Genomic DNA, 16,923 nt, shown 5'->3' on the forward strand with positions numbered 1-16,923 from the left:
GGTGGGAAATAAATGCACACACATATAAGGTGCATTGTACAAAAATAATAATCATTTTTCATTTTGAATTCAAATAATTTCATAGAGCTATAAGGTTTTCTTTTAGTACACTAAGTTTGTAGTGATCTAATTCATAAAGATTTTTTTAGTAAAATATGAAGAGTTCTAGTTTGGCATAGAAAAGGAAGGTTGAGAAGGTGAAGATGGGTAAAGCTGAGAAGAAATAGAGAACGGAAGGAGAAATTTCACCTAGAAAGCTAAATGAAGACTTGATAAAACAAATGGATTTTGTGAGAGCAAATCCAGAAGGAGTAAGTTTACTTCTTTGGAAAAATTAGAAGAGAAACACAGTAAGGTAGGAGGTGCTTAGACTAGAAGAAGGGGTTATTAAGTCTTCTTGTAATAGTATGTTAGGAGAAATCACAAAGCACCTACTTTTCATCCATGGGAGATGAATTTAGGGAAATTGACTATCTCCAATGTATTTATAAATGTTGAATTGTTGAAGGTTATTACCATTAAGTATAATGCTAATGATAACTATATCTATGAAAATTCGGGGGAGAAATTTGTGGAGATTTCAATTGACTCCTTAAATGAAGTTTTCATATTAACAGATGGTCCCACAAAGAAATTATCATTTATTGAGTTGAAAATTGAATACAAGAGGTTAGATATATTCTACATGTAGTGGAAGCTAATGTTGCAAAAGGTTGTTAGGAAACCATTAACTATAGTAGGTGGACCTCCATTTAATATTAAAATGTTCAAGACATACCTCAACACGACATATCAATCATGTAAGCAAGTAGGAGGAATGGGAGTTCTAGAACTAATGGAGATTGGACCAATGGTACTGGCATCTAATATCAAATGCTAGAGCCAAGGCTCTATGATTATGTTGAGTATTTTGTCAACAATATTCATTCTTCTTTTGTTATTTTTAATGATTTTGAATGCCCTACTTTTAGACATTATCTTTTGCTCATGCATATGGTTTTGTATTATGGTCAATTGCGAGGATTATAGCATGAAAATTTGAAATTAAATGTGTGGGAAATAAAAGGTGAGGAGAGGCCAGTTCAAATGTGGAATTCAATATGGGAATATAGATATTGTGTGCCTTTCTATCTTACTTTTGAAGATAATTTTGTCTAGCCCCTATATACTCTATTTGGACAACAAGATTTTCCTTCCATCAACCCTAACATAAAAAGAGTTCTTAGACCTAAGGATAATGGATTGGGAGAAAAGATTAAGCACAATTGGGGTGATTTGTATGCATATGATTATTTCACATGTTTTAGAATTTTTTGATTTGAGGGTAAACCATACAAACTACTAGTCTTAGTACCTGATAGAATTGCTTATTTGAAGATTGTAAGGAAAATGTCAGAATCAAGCAAACAACATTTTGGAGAGAAGCAAAGGAAGAAAATCTTTCTCCTACCACTTTTTCGTTTGGGGATTTTACTATATGTGCCACCAAGTCATATGATAAAATTAGGGAAAGTTTACAAATCAAATATCATATGTACACTATGGATCCATGAACCCATTATGATCCTGAAGGATATATCCATACCTATAGAAAGTCAAAAAAATTGGGAGACTATGTCCATCTGAGCACTAAAGATGAAGAGAATTTGAAGAATATGGAATGGTTGGAAGTTTAGTAGAAGTTGTAGGAACAAAACAAAGAGGTCGAAGAGAAGAGACATCAAGAATTGGAGCAATTCAAAAATGACATACAATATTTTCTAGATTCCCCTGTTCCATTGACTAGAACTTTGGACAAGCCAACATATCAAGAATTGGAATATGATGTTCATATACTTTATAGAGTAGATACCGAAAAGGATGAAAGAATCCTTGAATCTAGTAGGTTTGTAGGTGATGATGACTTTGTTTAATCTAAAGAATTTATTTATGTTTTGTAAAATTATAGAGTCAAGATGTTAAGGTAGAGTATTCAAAACATCACTTCATAAAATGAAAATGAGTTGATGGCCAATTTGAAGGAGGATATCAAGAGGGAAGTGGAGAATATGACTCTAGCAAGAGGGAGACAATTTCTTAATGAGGCTGGAGTCATTATTTTACAAGGATAGGATTTGAGTGCATCCTATATCTTTGATAGTCTAATTAAATCTAGAAAGAAGGATATGAAATCGGATGTGCAGGGTGTGAAGGATGTGATCATTGGTTCCAGTTTTGTGGAAGATGATGTTAGAGCAATTAGATATTTTCTAATTAACCCTTTTTTACTTAAGCTAAACTTTAGGCAGATAATAATTAATTCTTTTATTAATTATTATGATGCAACCTAGGTTAGACCTTTTTAGGGCTTCAATCTCCTTTATAAAGATGATATCTCATTGTAAACATTAATTGAGATTAATTCATTCTTGATAATAGAAATCTCTTCTTTTCTCATCAAGAATGTCTCATCTGTGGATTTGGCAATTCCTGCATCCATATCTTTTTGTCTTTCTTTTTGTGATAGGTGTTTGCATGCAGGTGTTTCTTGGGAGCTATGGGGTTGATCTTTCATCAACTTCAACATCTTTGTGCCCTTGTTCTGTTCATGAGAAATTTGGCATCATTTTTTAGATCTAAGTTTTCTCATTTAGAGGATTTTAGTTTTTAGGAGTGTTTTGTATTGGATTTGGGGGGGGGTGGGGAATCAAACATCACCATTAAGCTCAGAGTGCTTGAAAACCCTGATTTCCATATAAAATACATCTAATTTTGATGCTATTGAAATCTATGGCAAAATGAAATAAAATTTGTACCCAGGGCATTTTGTGACTTGGACATGCAAACTGAGGTGAGGTTTTTTTTTATACCATATTTCTGGGTTAAAGAAATTAAAAGTGCATCATCTATTTTTTCATGGTGGAGCCTATGTTTTAGCTTCACATGGTGGTTGGGCTCACGTGGATCTGGTCACTTCTCTTGAGATCAACATTACAATGCTCCAAAGCATAGTGTTGGTGTAGAGAATGACTCTGCATAGAATTCTTGTTGCCATTTTAGGCCTTATATTGGCCAAATTATACTCCCTCTACTTTATTTTGGAGGTCGTGTTCTATTTTCCCATGCATTTTTATTTTCTTCCTCAAAATGGCATTGGAGATAGGTAATCTTGTCAAGAATTCTCCAAGAAACTCTTTGCTTTCCTATTCAAAGTGCTAACACTGTGAACATCTCCTTATGATCACCAAAGTCCTATTGTAGAGGTTCTTATAGAAGTCACTCATTTTTTCTACAATGATCTTCACCTCCTCATGATCATCGAGCTTCACCATATGCCAATGGTAGTCTCATTAGGCCAAATTTCTCATAAAAGTGGCTCACTTCATCTTCAATCACCTGCACCTCATCATGACTGCCAGATCTCTCCTTATGTAAATGAAAGTCCCACTGGTGGAGATTAGAGTGTGGTTGTTAATTGGAAGGGTGTGACCTTGCTAAGAGTTTTGATGGGAGGAGACACCTTTATTTTTTGTGCCAACTCTAGATGACCTACATGTTGATTATGGAAGCATTTTTTTACCCCACAATCATTGGCACTCCACTTGTTCCAAAAATGAGATATTGATGGAAAGCTAGTTCCAAGTCCATCATAGTGGTAGATGTGATTTTTAATTTTGATGCTTTTTTGATAGCTTCTTCTACTATCAAAGTTAGGGGTATAGTTTTCCACTCTGGGAGACATATCTTGAGCATCCAATCTTTGATTTGGGAATTTTGTATGTTGTTGGAAAGGTCTTTCCGAGCTCTTTCTAGTGATGCTAGTTGTTTTTCTAGATTCTACTCTAGGCACATTCTATTCATTCTTCTACATTTTTGCATTCTACTGGATAACTTGGTTGTTTCAAGTTTGAGGATCAATTTTGTTGCTTTAGATGATTCAACATGACTTGTACTATCTATTTTATTAGTCTTATATTTATTCTGGTCTATTTAGACATCATTTGTACACCTTTTTGCAAAAACACTGAGATAAAGTGTCATTTTGCATATATATTTTCATTTTAGTTATTTTGGCTTATTTTGTTTTATGATTCAAGTAGTTTCATTTGAGGACACTCATGCAAATTATTGTATCCTTGGAATTCATCATATCTTGTGCCTTATTGTACATGCACTACTTTGATTAAAGTGCTATGGGGGGTTGATGTTTTTTCTTTGTTTGCCATCTTCGTTTGTCCAGTGAGTGTCCTTTTTGTGATATTAGCCTCATGAAATGTCTGAGATTGATCACCTTAGTACACATATGTACTATTTTGTGCATCTTGATTGTGGTTCCTTGACTTGTAGTTCTTTTGGCCCATGTTTCTAGTTACCTGTCACCTCAGCCTTATTTGTATTCAGGGGAATTCTTCTATTGTTTCTCATGCTTCCTTATTTTGATTGATTAGCTCTTTAGGATTTTTTGTTTCATGCCATCTGAATCTTCGAGTTGAGTTTTTTTTTCCCTTTGTGTACCTTCTGATTTGATATAGATTACAGTCCTCTCTACTTGGCAGAGTTCTATTTTAGTGGAGGTTTTTTAGATAAATAGTTACTTTTGATAGAGTCTTTTAGCCTCTATATGCTTTACTGTGTTCTTCATGATCATATTTTGTTGCTATCTTCTGGGCCATTCCATAATTTGGAGGCTTCTTTAGTTCTTCAATCCTTCTTTTAGTATTATTTCCATCTATTTTTGGAGTAGGGTTTTTTCCATGTGGTTTTCTCTATTTCTCCACTTTTCAAGATTTGGTTGTGCTTGAGTACCTCATCAAGCCTTGTTTGTCAGGACCCAAATCTACTATTAGTAGTAGTTTCTAGGTTTCTAAATACTCTCTAAGTTTATCTTAAGGGTGGTGGGGGGGGTGTGTTAGAGTAATTAGATATTTCCTAATTAACTCCAGTCTACTTAAGCTAAACTTTAGGCATATAATAATTAATTCTTTTATTAATTATTATGATGCAACATTGGTTAGACCTTTTTAGGGTTTCAATATCCTTTATAAGGATGATCTCTCATTGTAAACATTAATTGAGATTAATTCATCATTGATAATAACAATCTCTTTTTTTCTCATCAAGAATGTCTCATCTATGAATCTCGTGATTCTCACCTCCATAGCTTTTTTGCCTCTCTTTCAGTGATAGGTGTTTACATGTAGGTAATTCTTGGGAGTTGTGGTGTTTTTTACTAATCAAATTCAATAGATGAAAGATCTATGCTATTATGGTCCCTCTATCCTCCACACAAGAGGCCACATATTATTGATATTGATCAAGCTTTTGGACATATAATGACCTTGAAATTAGGGGTAACGGACCTTAATAAATTAGCAACTATACAAGTAGACATGACCTTATTTAACCAGTCACAAATGAAGCAAGTGACATTTGGTAGAGACAATTGGAAATAAACGTATGAGAGCTTGCTGAGAATAGGAAAGCCAACAACCTATTCTATGATTCAATCACCTGATGATTCTTTGAAGTGTGAATTGAAGAGACTGGAGGGAGAAAATAAAAGTCTATAGGATGTATGCTTGATTAGAAGGGAAATATCTAGCTCCATATTAAAAACTCATTTCAGGATGTTGTTGATCAAACTAGGACATGTTTGTGATTTATACAATGCATACAAACCCTTGACACTCTAGCATAATGAGATGTATAGAAATAATGTCAAGGAAAAGGTTGATCTTGTAGAGGAGGAAGATATTCAATAGGTAGATAAGTTAATCAAGACCACTTTCAAGTTATTTTAAGATTTGGTAATAGAGCATGAAGTTCTATCCTGGCATGATGCACATGGAAAAGCTATCAATTAGGAAACATGGATGGTAATTTTCCATGTGATGTAGCAATAGTCCTTGGAAGCATTAAGGAATGACAATTTGGAGATGACTAGAACTAGTGAGCAGATTAAGCAGATGATTTAGATTGAGATTAGGGCTTGTGAAGTGATCAATGATGTAAAATTGCTTGAGGATGATAAATATCAAGAGAATATAAGAAAATGCAATGATTTTATTGAGGAACTAACATCAAATTCATCTTAATGAAAATTTCTCTCGTATAGACTTGTGTTGATTGATTGGCAAATAACAGCTAGTTATTAGTTTTCCAATTATGATAAATTTTGTAAACAAAGGGGGACACCTTTTCATTTTGTAAGCAATTCACTATCATGTTTACTTTGGATTGTGTTATATGTATTCACCAAAAACACATGTATTTGTGGTCAAAGATTTCAAGTTCACTACAAGTGCTTCAACTGCTCGATTGATCTTTTGGCACTAATATCATTATTGCCTCATATCTCATACATTTTGTTTCCTCAGATCAAATTTTAAGTTTTTTTTAATTGAATTTTCAATTGATTGAATGCAATAAGTTATTTTAATGTTTGTAAAATAGTAATATTGTATTGATTAGCTGATCTGCATTGTTGTCTTGTTGGGCTCTTGAGGAGAGTTAGATTCAATAAGACTTAGTATTGAAAATTACTTAAGTATTCAACAATTCATATATCATTAAATTCATAAAAATTTTTCTTGAAGGGATTTATTGTCTTTCTCTGAGGGTTACTTTAAACATTTTGAATGATTGATAGAACAATGGTAAAGACTCCATTGGTTAAGGCACTGGTCTTTTGATCATTGTACTGAGTTTTCATGTTTATAGCAATAAGGACACATATCCAAGTTTACAAAGATTATCGATACATCATACATTCACATATCATACCAAAAAATATTTATCAACTTCTTAATCAATTTCCTTTAAACACCCAGGTCGCCCAAGTTATCTTCTCAAAAAGGCCTCTAAGGTGTGAGATATAGGCCTACTAGCCTTGGTTTTGTAGAGTCAAAATTGTAGTGGTTCACATTCATTTAGAGTGGAACTTGTCAATGGGAAAATTTCTATTAGGAGTTACCATAATTGAATCATCATTCCATACAAAACCTAATTTGCTAATTTGGGCACAAACAGAGAGTACTAACAAACATGGCTTTGTTGCATGAGATTCCCTTTTAATACAATTCTTCATTTCCATTTTTATACTACTATATTCTACTACAATTTTCCTCTACTATAACTAGCTACTCACCTTATTTTTCTATGTAGATATATGTAACACATAATGACATTTGTGACCAACAACTTCTTCAAACACATAAGAACACTTGTGACCAATGACTTTTTCAAACACATGGACCTCCACAACCTCCAACAAGAAGAAATGTCTATTGGAGTAGCAGAAAAATGCTCCTTATAATAAAAAAAGATTAATAACATATAAAATCCCAATGCTCCTTATAATAAAAAAATAATAACATATAAAAACTATAAATATGAACCTATATAATGTGCACTCAATAAAAAATACACCATATACCAAGTGAAATATGGTTCCAACCAGTGTCAATATCAACACTGTTCTCCTACAAGGAACAAGACAACCGTGGCTTGAAAATATGCTTCACATGCACTATTGGTGTTCCAGACCTACACTACCATAGATGTAACTACCATCTATATTTTGTACCCTACTCCAACACCCTATGGAACTACGGTTTGTAGTCATCTCCAACACCCTATGGAACCAATAGATTGTACAAAGATGGGGACCACAAGGCATATATTTAGCCTTCACTCTATACAAATGACTCAGCATAATTGTCGAAGACCAAGTACCAACATGGACCCAAGCCAATTGTACGTTCTATCCATTACAAATCTTGTAATGACCCTTGTACTAGTTCAACATGCCTAAACCCAACACTCCTCTAGACAACACAAAGTAAATGAACAAAAACAAATGTGAATATTGTAAAAAATACAATATATCTACAACTTATTATTTATTTTTATATATAAATTATATATAACCAACTTTTTTTTAATTTTTATAAATACTGTGTACATTTCCCCATACAGATGTGTCTATGATTTCAATGATGTTACCTAACAGACATCAATAAAATTTTCACAGCCAAATAAAACAACAAATTGCTTACATTTTTAATCTATAAAATACTAGTACACTTCAATGCCCCCATTGTACCCAAAGGTGCGATCGATAGTTAATATGTTAAAAAAAAGGAATTCATTAATACTCACACACAATATAGGATATGTAGGGCACTTCTAAGCTTGGAAGGAGAATATGTGCTTCCCATGAGCACTGGCTAAATAGCCAAAAATTTGAACTCGTTGATAGCCAGTGTCATTTACCTTCGTTAATCTGTTTGCATCAAGTTGTATTGTACTGATAACATTTTTATTACCATGCAATGCAATGACAAGGTGTATTAATTTCTCCCTATCTTTTGAAATGTGAAAACAATGAAATATAAAATATGTGTTCTAGAATATTTCTCTTTTCGTTTTCCTTTCTTAAAATTTTATATAAAAAATAATACAATAGCTTTATCTAATTTAAATCTTTAAGTTTTTAAAGATGAATTAATTTTTATTTTGGCTGTTAAATTTATTTAAATTTGTCAATTTAATAATATATTATTTTATTTTAATAAACTTATTTTAAATTAATGATAATTAGTTTTATGTTGTTGAATTTTTATTAATTTCATGTTTTTAAAATTTTGTATGCAATTGGATTAACATTAATTTGAAGTTATTTTAGTTTATTCAAATTTTTCAAAAGTAATTTATTAGCATCTAAAAATGTTTCAAATCTAAAGATACATAAATTTTATAAGAATTTAGTATAGAATAAATTTCATCATGTTTTAAAAAGAGTTATTACACAATTTTCATAATAGAAGTGAAATATAAGAACATAAGACTGTGATTTTTTTCTTTCATTTTCTTTTCTTACACTTTTATTTTAAAAAAGTGTATAAGAACTTTATTTTAATTAATAATTCAATCTTTTAAAAAACTTTTTAAATATTATTTAATTAACTTTAAATAATATTGAGTATATATACATATGCACACACACACACACACACACACATATATATATATATATATTTATGTATATATATATATATATATATGTATACATACATACATACATATATATATATGTATGTATATATGTATATATACATATATGTAAGTATGCATATACATATATACATATATATGTATACATATACATATACATATACATATACATATAGATATATGTATATATATATATATACATATATGTATATGTATATGTATATACATACATATATGTACATATATATATGTATACATATATATACATATATATACATATATATACATATATATACATATATGTATATATATGTATATATATGTATACATATATATATGTACATATACATATACATATATATATATGTACATATACATATACATATGTACATATATATATATATGTATATATATATATACACACACACACACACATATATATATAGTACATGTATATATATATGTGTATATATATGCATACATATATACATGTACTATATATATATGTATATATATATATATACACACACACACACATATACACATATACATATATGTGTGTGTGTGTGTGTGTGTGTGTGTGTGTTAAATCATTTATTTTATTATATATAATAATTAACTTTAATTTTAAATATTTATATTATGAAATATACCAAAAAAATAAATTATTTAGTATTAAAAATTATTAATTTAACAAAGTAAAATAAATAGATTATCTAATATTAGAAACTTCTTCAAAAAAAGATTATATAGTATTAAAAAAAAAATTGTTTTAGATAAAATTAAGTACAAATTTATGCAAAAATTTTGAGCACATGATTCATAAGCAAGCAAAGTTAAATTAATTACTCTTTTAAAAATTTATAAAGTTATTTTTCTATCCTAATTATTTTAATTTTTTTTAGATATTTAAATTTAAATGACTTGAGTAAATTGAAATAACTTTTAATGTTAAACAAATTTTATGCAAAATTAATAACAATTAAAAACATTAACATAATTCTCTTAAGCTAGATTGTAGCTTAATGTTACCTTTAAAAAAATAGAACCATATTTCTTAAATAAATAAAATAAAATAATATTATTAACATAATATAATATACAAATTCTATAACTTCATTAACAAAAACAAGTTTTACTTTTGTTTTTTAAAAACTATGAAATTAAATAAAGCTACATATAATTTTTTCTATAAAATTTTAAGAAAAAGAACATGAAAGAAATTTTCTATAACTCTTAAGAGTTAATGTATGTTTATCATTGCATGATAATTAACATGTCTTGTCATTGCATTGCAAGAAATAAAAATGCCATGGACATAATATGGCTTAGTGCAAACAGATTGACCAAACAGATTGGCAGAGGTAAATAGCAAAAAGTTAGCCGGTGCAAACTTTTGGCTATTTAGATAGTGCCCTTCTCATGCTTTATTTTACTATTTTATCTTTAATTATTTAGTATATCACCTAACAAGGAATAGGGAAACTATTAAATATTTCAACAAGTGGGCTGCAAGGAAATTGAAGAATAGACTGAACAATGTCTAGCTAGTGATGACAAATGTGGACATGGATGAGTGAAATGTAAAATGAGGGCGGTACTTCAAACTCTAGCTACATGTTTTAGAATCCACAAATTCATATAATGCTCTAATTTTGAGGGACGTCATGTTATACCAAAGTTTGATATTGTTCCACCATACAATCCCTGATATTGTTCCACCAAACGCGATCCTAGAGCCCATCCCCACAACAATCATGGAGAATCTTTCATCTATTATAGTCCATATTGATTTACCTACACCCTCTATTAATGGGAGTGGAGGAGTTTTATTCTTCAAGCTACAAGCCTCTAGAGGTTCCTTGCATAAGCATGGAAGGTTCTTCTAGGATAAAGTGGTGTTGAATGATTGTAGCTGCATTCCTCTCTGTATCTATCTACAAAACTTATTGGGACATAGATCAAATGAGGCTAGCTTGGTCAATAGAGACAAATTCTCCAAAATTCTCCCCTCTAGCTTTTTTTCAGACAAATCTAGCTACTCTAGAGTTGACATCCACCCAAGGGAACCTAGTATCTCTCCTTCCAAATGGTTTCCAGATACATCCCACAATCTCAAGTTAATCATATTCCCCATGCTTTCAAGTATCTTGTTGCTCAGATTGTTACATGAAAAATCAATTATGGTATTTGATGTCACTACATATTCCACCTTGTACTCATTTCCTTTCATTGCAATGGGTATGTCCTCATACAATGTGTTTCTACTCAGTTTTGGATCTCCTAGCTTTTCAAATCCCTAGAGACTGCCAAGATTAGTGGGTATTCCTCCATCAAACTTGTTGTTTGATAAATCTAGAACCTATAGATTTGTGAGGCTTTCCATGGATCGAGGAGGATGATGATGAAGCTCATTACACCCCAGGATCAAGACTCTCAATATCTAAAAAAATGTCAAATACAAAGGAAGGTCACCTCTCACTTGAGCATAACTAGCTATCAGTTCTTCTTCAACCAAGACATGTCTTTGCATTAGTTGTACCATAGGGGAATGATGAGAAATCAAATTATTGGTTAGCATGTTGTGTAAGAGGTAAGAAAAAGTTTGCACAACCGATCACAAATGATGATGGATTCACATATCCTGCTAGTTCAATTATTGTTTCTAGAACATGGTTGGGGACATACATGCTTCGAAGGAATGGAATTTCTACATTCAAATACTATCAGAAGCACAAAATATTTCTCATATATTCACATTTTATTATAGCAACAAATGTGAAGTTTTTGAAACATCAAGGAAGACCAAAGTAAAAGAACTTTTCACTATTACTAATGCTGATCATGAAGCCCTATTAGAGACCCTAAAATAGAGAGAGGATCCTATAGGAACACTCGATTAGGTATATTTACTTCTTATGTTCTTTTTTTTATAATGATTTGGCGAACTAATGATTATCTTGTTTAATACCATTATTTACTAATTTTTTTATGATATTGGAATGTAGGTACATCATGAAGAGTAGCCATAGATGAAGAAAAAAATTAAATAAGGTGCAGAATGAAGAAAAATCTATTCTATTTCTGACACTATGATTTTTGACACAACAATTCTCAACACTGCAATTTTTGACACTATGATTTTTGGTAGTTGTGTATTGATGTAATAATGATGAAATGCTTGAGATATTGTAAATATAAACTTGTTGACTTAATGAAGGAAAAAAAGATGTTTTTACTTAATGTAATTTATGTGGAGGGACCTAAAAAATGTTGATTTTAATTAATACTAACACCAAAATCTGAAACCATTGATCTTGGCATTGAATCGTCAGTGTCATTAGCTCTAGATGGGTGGGTGAACCCTAGTGACACTATTTTTCCAGTCGTGGAGAGCCTCTAATATTTGTAGCCACCCCATACTAAAGAGTCTCCAAGGTGCTCTAAGTGTGTTTGGAGGTCAATCTTCCAAGGGTCATAACTTAGAGCTCATGGGAGCTATCAGTGAAACCTCAAATGTGATAGGATGGTCATGTCGAGGCCTACAATAATCTATCTCATTTCTAAGAGATCATATTCTATTTGGATTTGGCACAACAATCTCACTCAATGCCAAAACTTTTAGTGTGCCTCAATTCATTGGTGCATCACTGTGTAACTTTGAAACCACCGATCTTGGCATCAAATCGTCAGTGCCATTAGCTTTAGATGGGTGAGGGAATTCTAGTGACACCCTTTTTTTGGCCATGGAGAGCTCTAGCATTTGCAACCACTTTGTACTAAAGAGTCTATAAGGTGCTCTAAGTGTGTTTGGAGGTTGACCTTTTCAGGGTCATAACTCAAAGCTTGTGGGGGCTTTTAGTGAAATATTGAATGCTACAAGACAATAATGCAAAGAACTATAATAACTTATCTCATTTTTGAGAGATCAAATTTCATTTTGATTTAGCACAATAGTCTTGCTCGATGCCAAACTTTGTAGTGTACCTTAGTTCATTGATGCATCACTCTGTAGCTTTGAAACTGATGATGTTGGCATCAAATTGTTATCATCATTTGCCTCAAATGGGTGGGTGAACAATAGTGATACCATTATTTTAGTTGTACACAACCTCTAACATTCATGGCCACCCCATATTGGAGAGTCTCTAAGGTGCTCTAATTGCCGTTGGGTGGGTGAACCAGAGTGAAAATTTAAGGGATTGCATAGATAATTTCAAATTAAACATTTATGATATGATCTCAATTAAATATTGTATCAAAATTTGATAATAATAGTTGTTAAAATGTTCTTTACAAATTATTGCATTTGAATCGAATATAACAAACATGATCAAAATGAATGATATTCCATAAACATGAACAATACTATACTAATCAATGTGTATATCATTGTACACATAAATGACAAAAATATGTATCAAAATACACGTATCCATAGAAAAATTACACATACACATAGATATATATATATATATATATATATATATAATTTCACGTATCCATAGACAAATGATGCAAATATATATCAAAATACATAGATCCATAAACAAAATGTGTATAATATCAATGTTTCTATATATAATGTGGCATATGCCATCTCAATATGTCTCAGATGCATCCTATGACAACTATACTATCCCATGCTACTGGTGGATGATCAAAATGCAGCCTCTTCACTGCACTAGATAGATCAGATGCCTCCTACATAAACAAAAAAGGAAAACCCAAAGTTAGACTACTAAATTTATATGACTATAGGGTATGTGCAGGATCATGGTGTACCAAACTATGGCCTTAAGTGGCAGTGAAAAACCAACAAATCAGGGTTATGTCAACTTGACACATAATTTTTAAGTGGTTTTGTACTTTATATCAAAAAGTTGTAAGAAAATAATCTGTAGTAAATTGAATCTAGTTTCTAAAATACAAGGCCTTATCTAGAGAAAAAATTATTTGATTGGTCAAAAGTTTGGATTTTAATGCAGTACTACAAAAATTTTAGGGCAAAAATAAAAAGTAGATGTATGTCTGACCACCTTAATCATAATCAAATGATAATATTTTTAAATATAATTTTAGATATAAAAAGTAGACTGATTCCTGGATGTGACACATATTTTTAGCAATTTTTATTCCAAAAAAAAATTAATTATGAATTTTCTACTATACTGTTTTTAGAATTAAAAAACTCCCATGTCTGACCACCTTAACTAGTTCAAAAAAAATCAAAATTAAGTTTTTCTTATTTTTTTCTTATACTAGTCGAAGCATAGAATGTGATGCATCTTTTGGATTTGACAAATCTTATACGGTTTGAAAGTTATAGCTATTTTTCAACCAGTATGTCAATCAGCACTTTGTAGCTAACTCCATTAGAAAATAAGTAATAATTACTTACTAAACTTGTAATTTGACACAACTTACATTTATGAAAAACTAAGAACATTCTTAAGAAACCCTTTTCATTACATCAAATTTTGGTTTAAAAAAAGTCGTCAGCTACATGCTTGAAGTAAAAAACACATAAGAACATGCCAAAAACACATTTTCGAGATGTTTTAAAGATGACCATATAAGGTTGGTATCGAAAGATATAGTAGGAATTATAAAGGTATTAATTATTTTCATTCAGTATCAGGATGGGTGGGAAAAAAGTTGGAATAGATTTTGAAATTCTTTGAGGCATTTCAGAACTACATATTTTTTAGATCGCCACTTTTTGGCACACCATGATCCTACACATACCCTATATGTATCTAAAATTGAATTAATCAAATGTATAATGACCCTTTTTTAATGAATATTTATAGTATTAAACTTTCATCATAAATACCTCTCTCATTGACCTCTTGCATCGATCATCAGTCCTCTCATATCTCCTCATCAATGCTTGAACCTCACTGATTATGGTTTATATATTTTGAAGTATATTTTTCAGATGGATCTATAGCTTAAACTATAACATTATAATTCATAGCATACTAAATTTATAGCATATATTCAAGAATTAAAACTACAACTTACCTTTTTCAACTCCTCCTTTGGATATAATGGCCTCATGAGAAAAGATACAAAACTCTGACATCTAGCCTTCTGTGCACTAGGTGTTTCCTATGAGATACAAAAGACTAGTTGTTAATATCACATAAATTAGTTTTGAATTTTTTTTATGAAAATAAGAAAAATAAAAAAGTAAATGATATTTATACATATGATGGGGCTCTCACTACAAATGGAAATGCCAAAGGGTTTGTGACACCAAATCTATCTGGACTAATCACTAGTAGCCATGCCCTGTACAATAAAGAATGTATTTAAATTTCATTACCATAAACATTTTACAAGAATGAATTGATATTTAATCACTTTAAAGCACCTAATTACCTTTCCCTTATCAATTGGTTGTGCTTCACCCCCACACTCTACTCCCCACTGACAGGTGATACCTACAAGAGAAAAGAAAGATTAGAAACCATATATGCTCAAATATCAAATAAAAAAATAATGAGAACACCACATAATGTATCATAGATGTCTCAAGGAAAAATGAAATAGTTGAGAGCATGACAACATCAACCTATCTAAGCTCCTCCTTAGTCATCAACTAACATGAATGAAGATCACATACATGTATAAGTCAGTATGGATTAAAATTACTCTATTATAAAGATTAACTTTAAATAACATATGTTGTAACAAAAAAATGTATACATGCACTGACAGAGTAGGATGCCATGCCTCTACATGCCCCTCCTCTCTCATGTCAAGGTGTATAGTCTCAGTACATGCATTCGGTGTATCCTCCTCCTCAAATAAAAATTGATACTTAGAAAGATCACTTATGGGACCCAGACGAATATTCTTGCACATTATGCAAGTATGGGGCACACAAATGTGTGATGGGCTCACCAATGATGAACTTGTGCCAGCATCATCAACACGGGAAGGCAATACTAACCTAGCTTGGGACATCAATAGGCTACTCAATCTATGGATGGCTCTAATTGTTCTGAGAGCTAGACTCTGTAATGATTTAGGAATCTGTACTGGAGGATGGGGGACAAAAGTGCCAGCTTTCTTCTGTTGGGCAAAGGGTCTATTCTGAGGAGCTCCTCCTCCTACACCTATGTTGGGCCTAATGCTCCAGTAGTTCACCTTGAGGTGCAACACAAATTTGGCATACAATTTTTTAATGAAATAGAATGGAACCTCTAAATTTCTATGTGGAGGCTTTTCAAATACCACTTACCAATGATCCCAAATGTTCACACACATAGCCTCATTTGTGCACCATTAATTGATAATTTGAGCTTTCTTTATTCTATTGGTTTACCATTTTTTGGGTCTATAAAATGGTTAACTATATAATCTTTAATTATATTTAGGGTTGCAACCTCATCATATTCCAACCCATCATCAAACATGGCATGCATTTTCTCACACTAGTGAAGAGCAACGTTATGTTCATTAGTAAGTGTTTTAATATTATCCACTATGGTGTTTATCATGGATAACATGGGAGCCAATGCAAGTATATTGTTATATGTGGTTTGTGAAACCCTCAGTTTGATGAGATATTCATATATCAAATCTTCAATTTGAGGAGGATTTTGAAGGGGTAGGGGATCATTTGGTATATGATTTTGAGGGGGTATTGGATCATTTGGTAGAGAGTTATGAGGAACATTGATTCTTGCCTTAGTGTCATCATTTGAGTTAGCCATACCTATTAAATTGTAAAATAAAATTTCTATTAAAAAAATTTAACTTTCAACTATTTTTATTAAAAAAACCTAATTTTCAACCATTTCTATTTAAAAAACCTAATTTATATTAAAATTCATTCAAAATCATAAAAAAAAAAAATAAAATCCTTACCTATATTGTATACCCATTGTTATATCATATACCTAAAATGGAGTCAAC

The sequence above is a fragment of the Cupressus sempervirens genome, chromosome 8, assembly GCF_028749045.1.
Source record: "Cupressus sempervirens isolate cs-2001-9-10 chromosome 8, ASM2874904v1, whole genome shotgun sequence".
Taxonomy (NCBI): domain Eukaryota; kingdom Viridiplantae; phylum Streptophyta; class Pinopsida; order Cupressales; family Cupressaceae; genus Cupressus; species Cupressus sempervirens.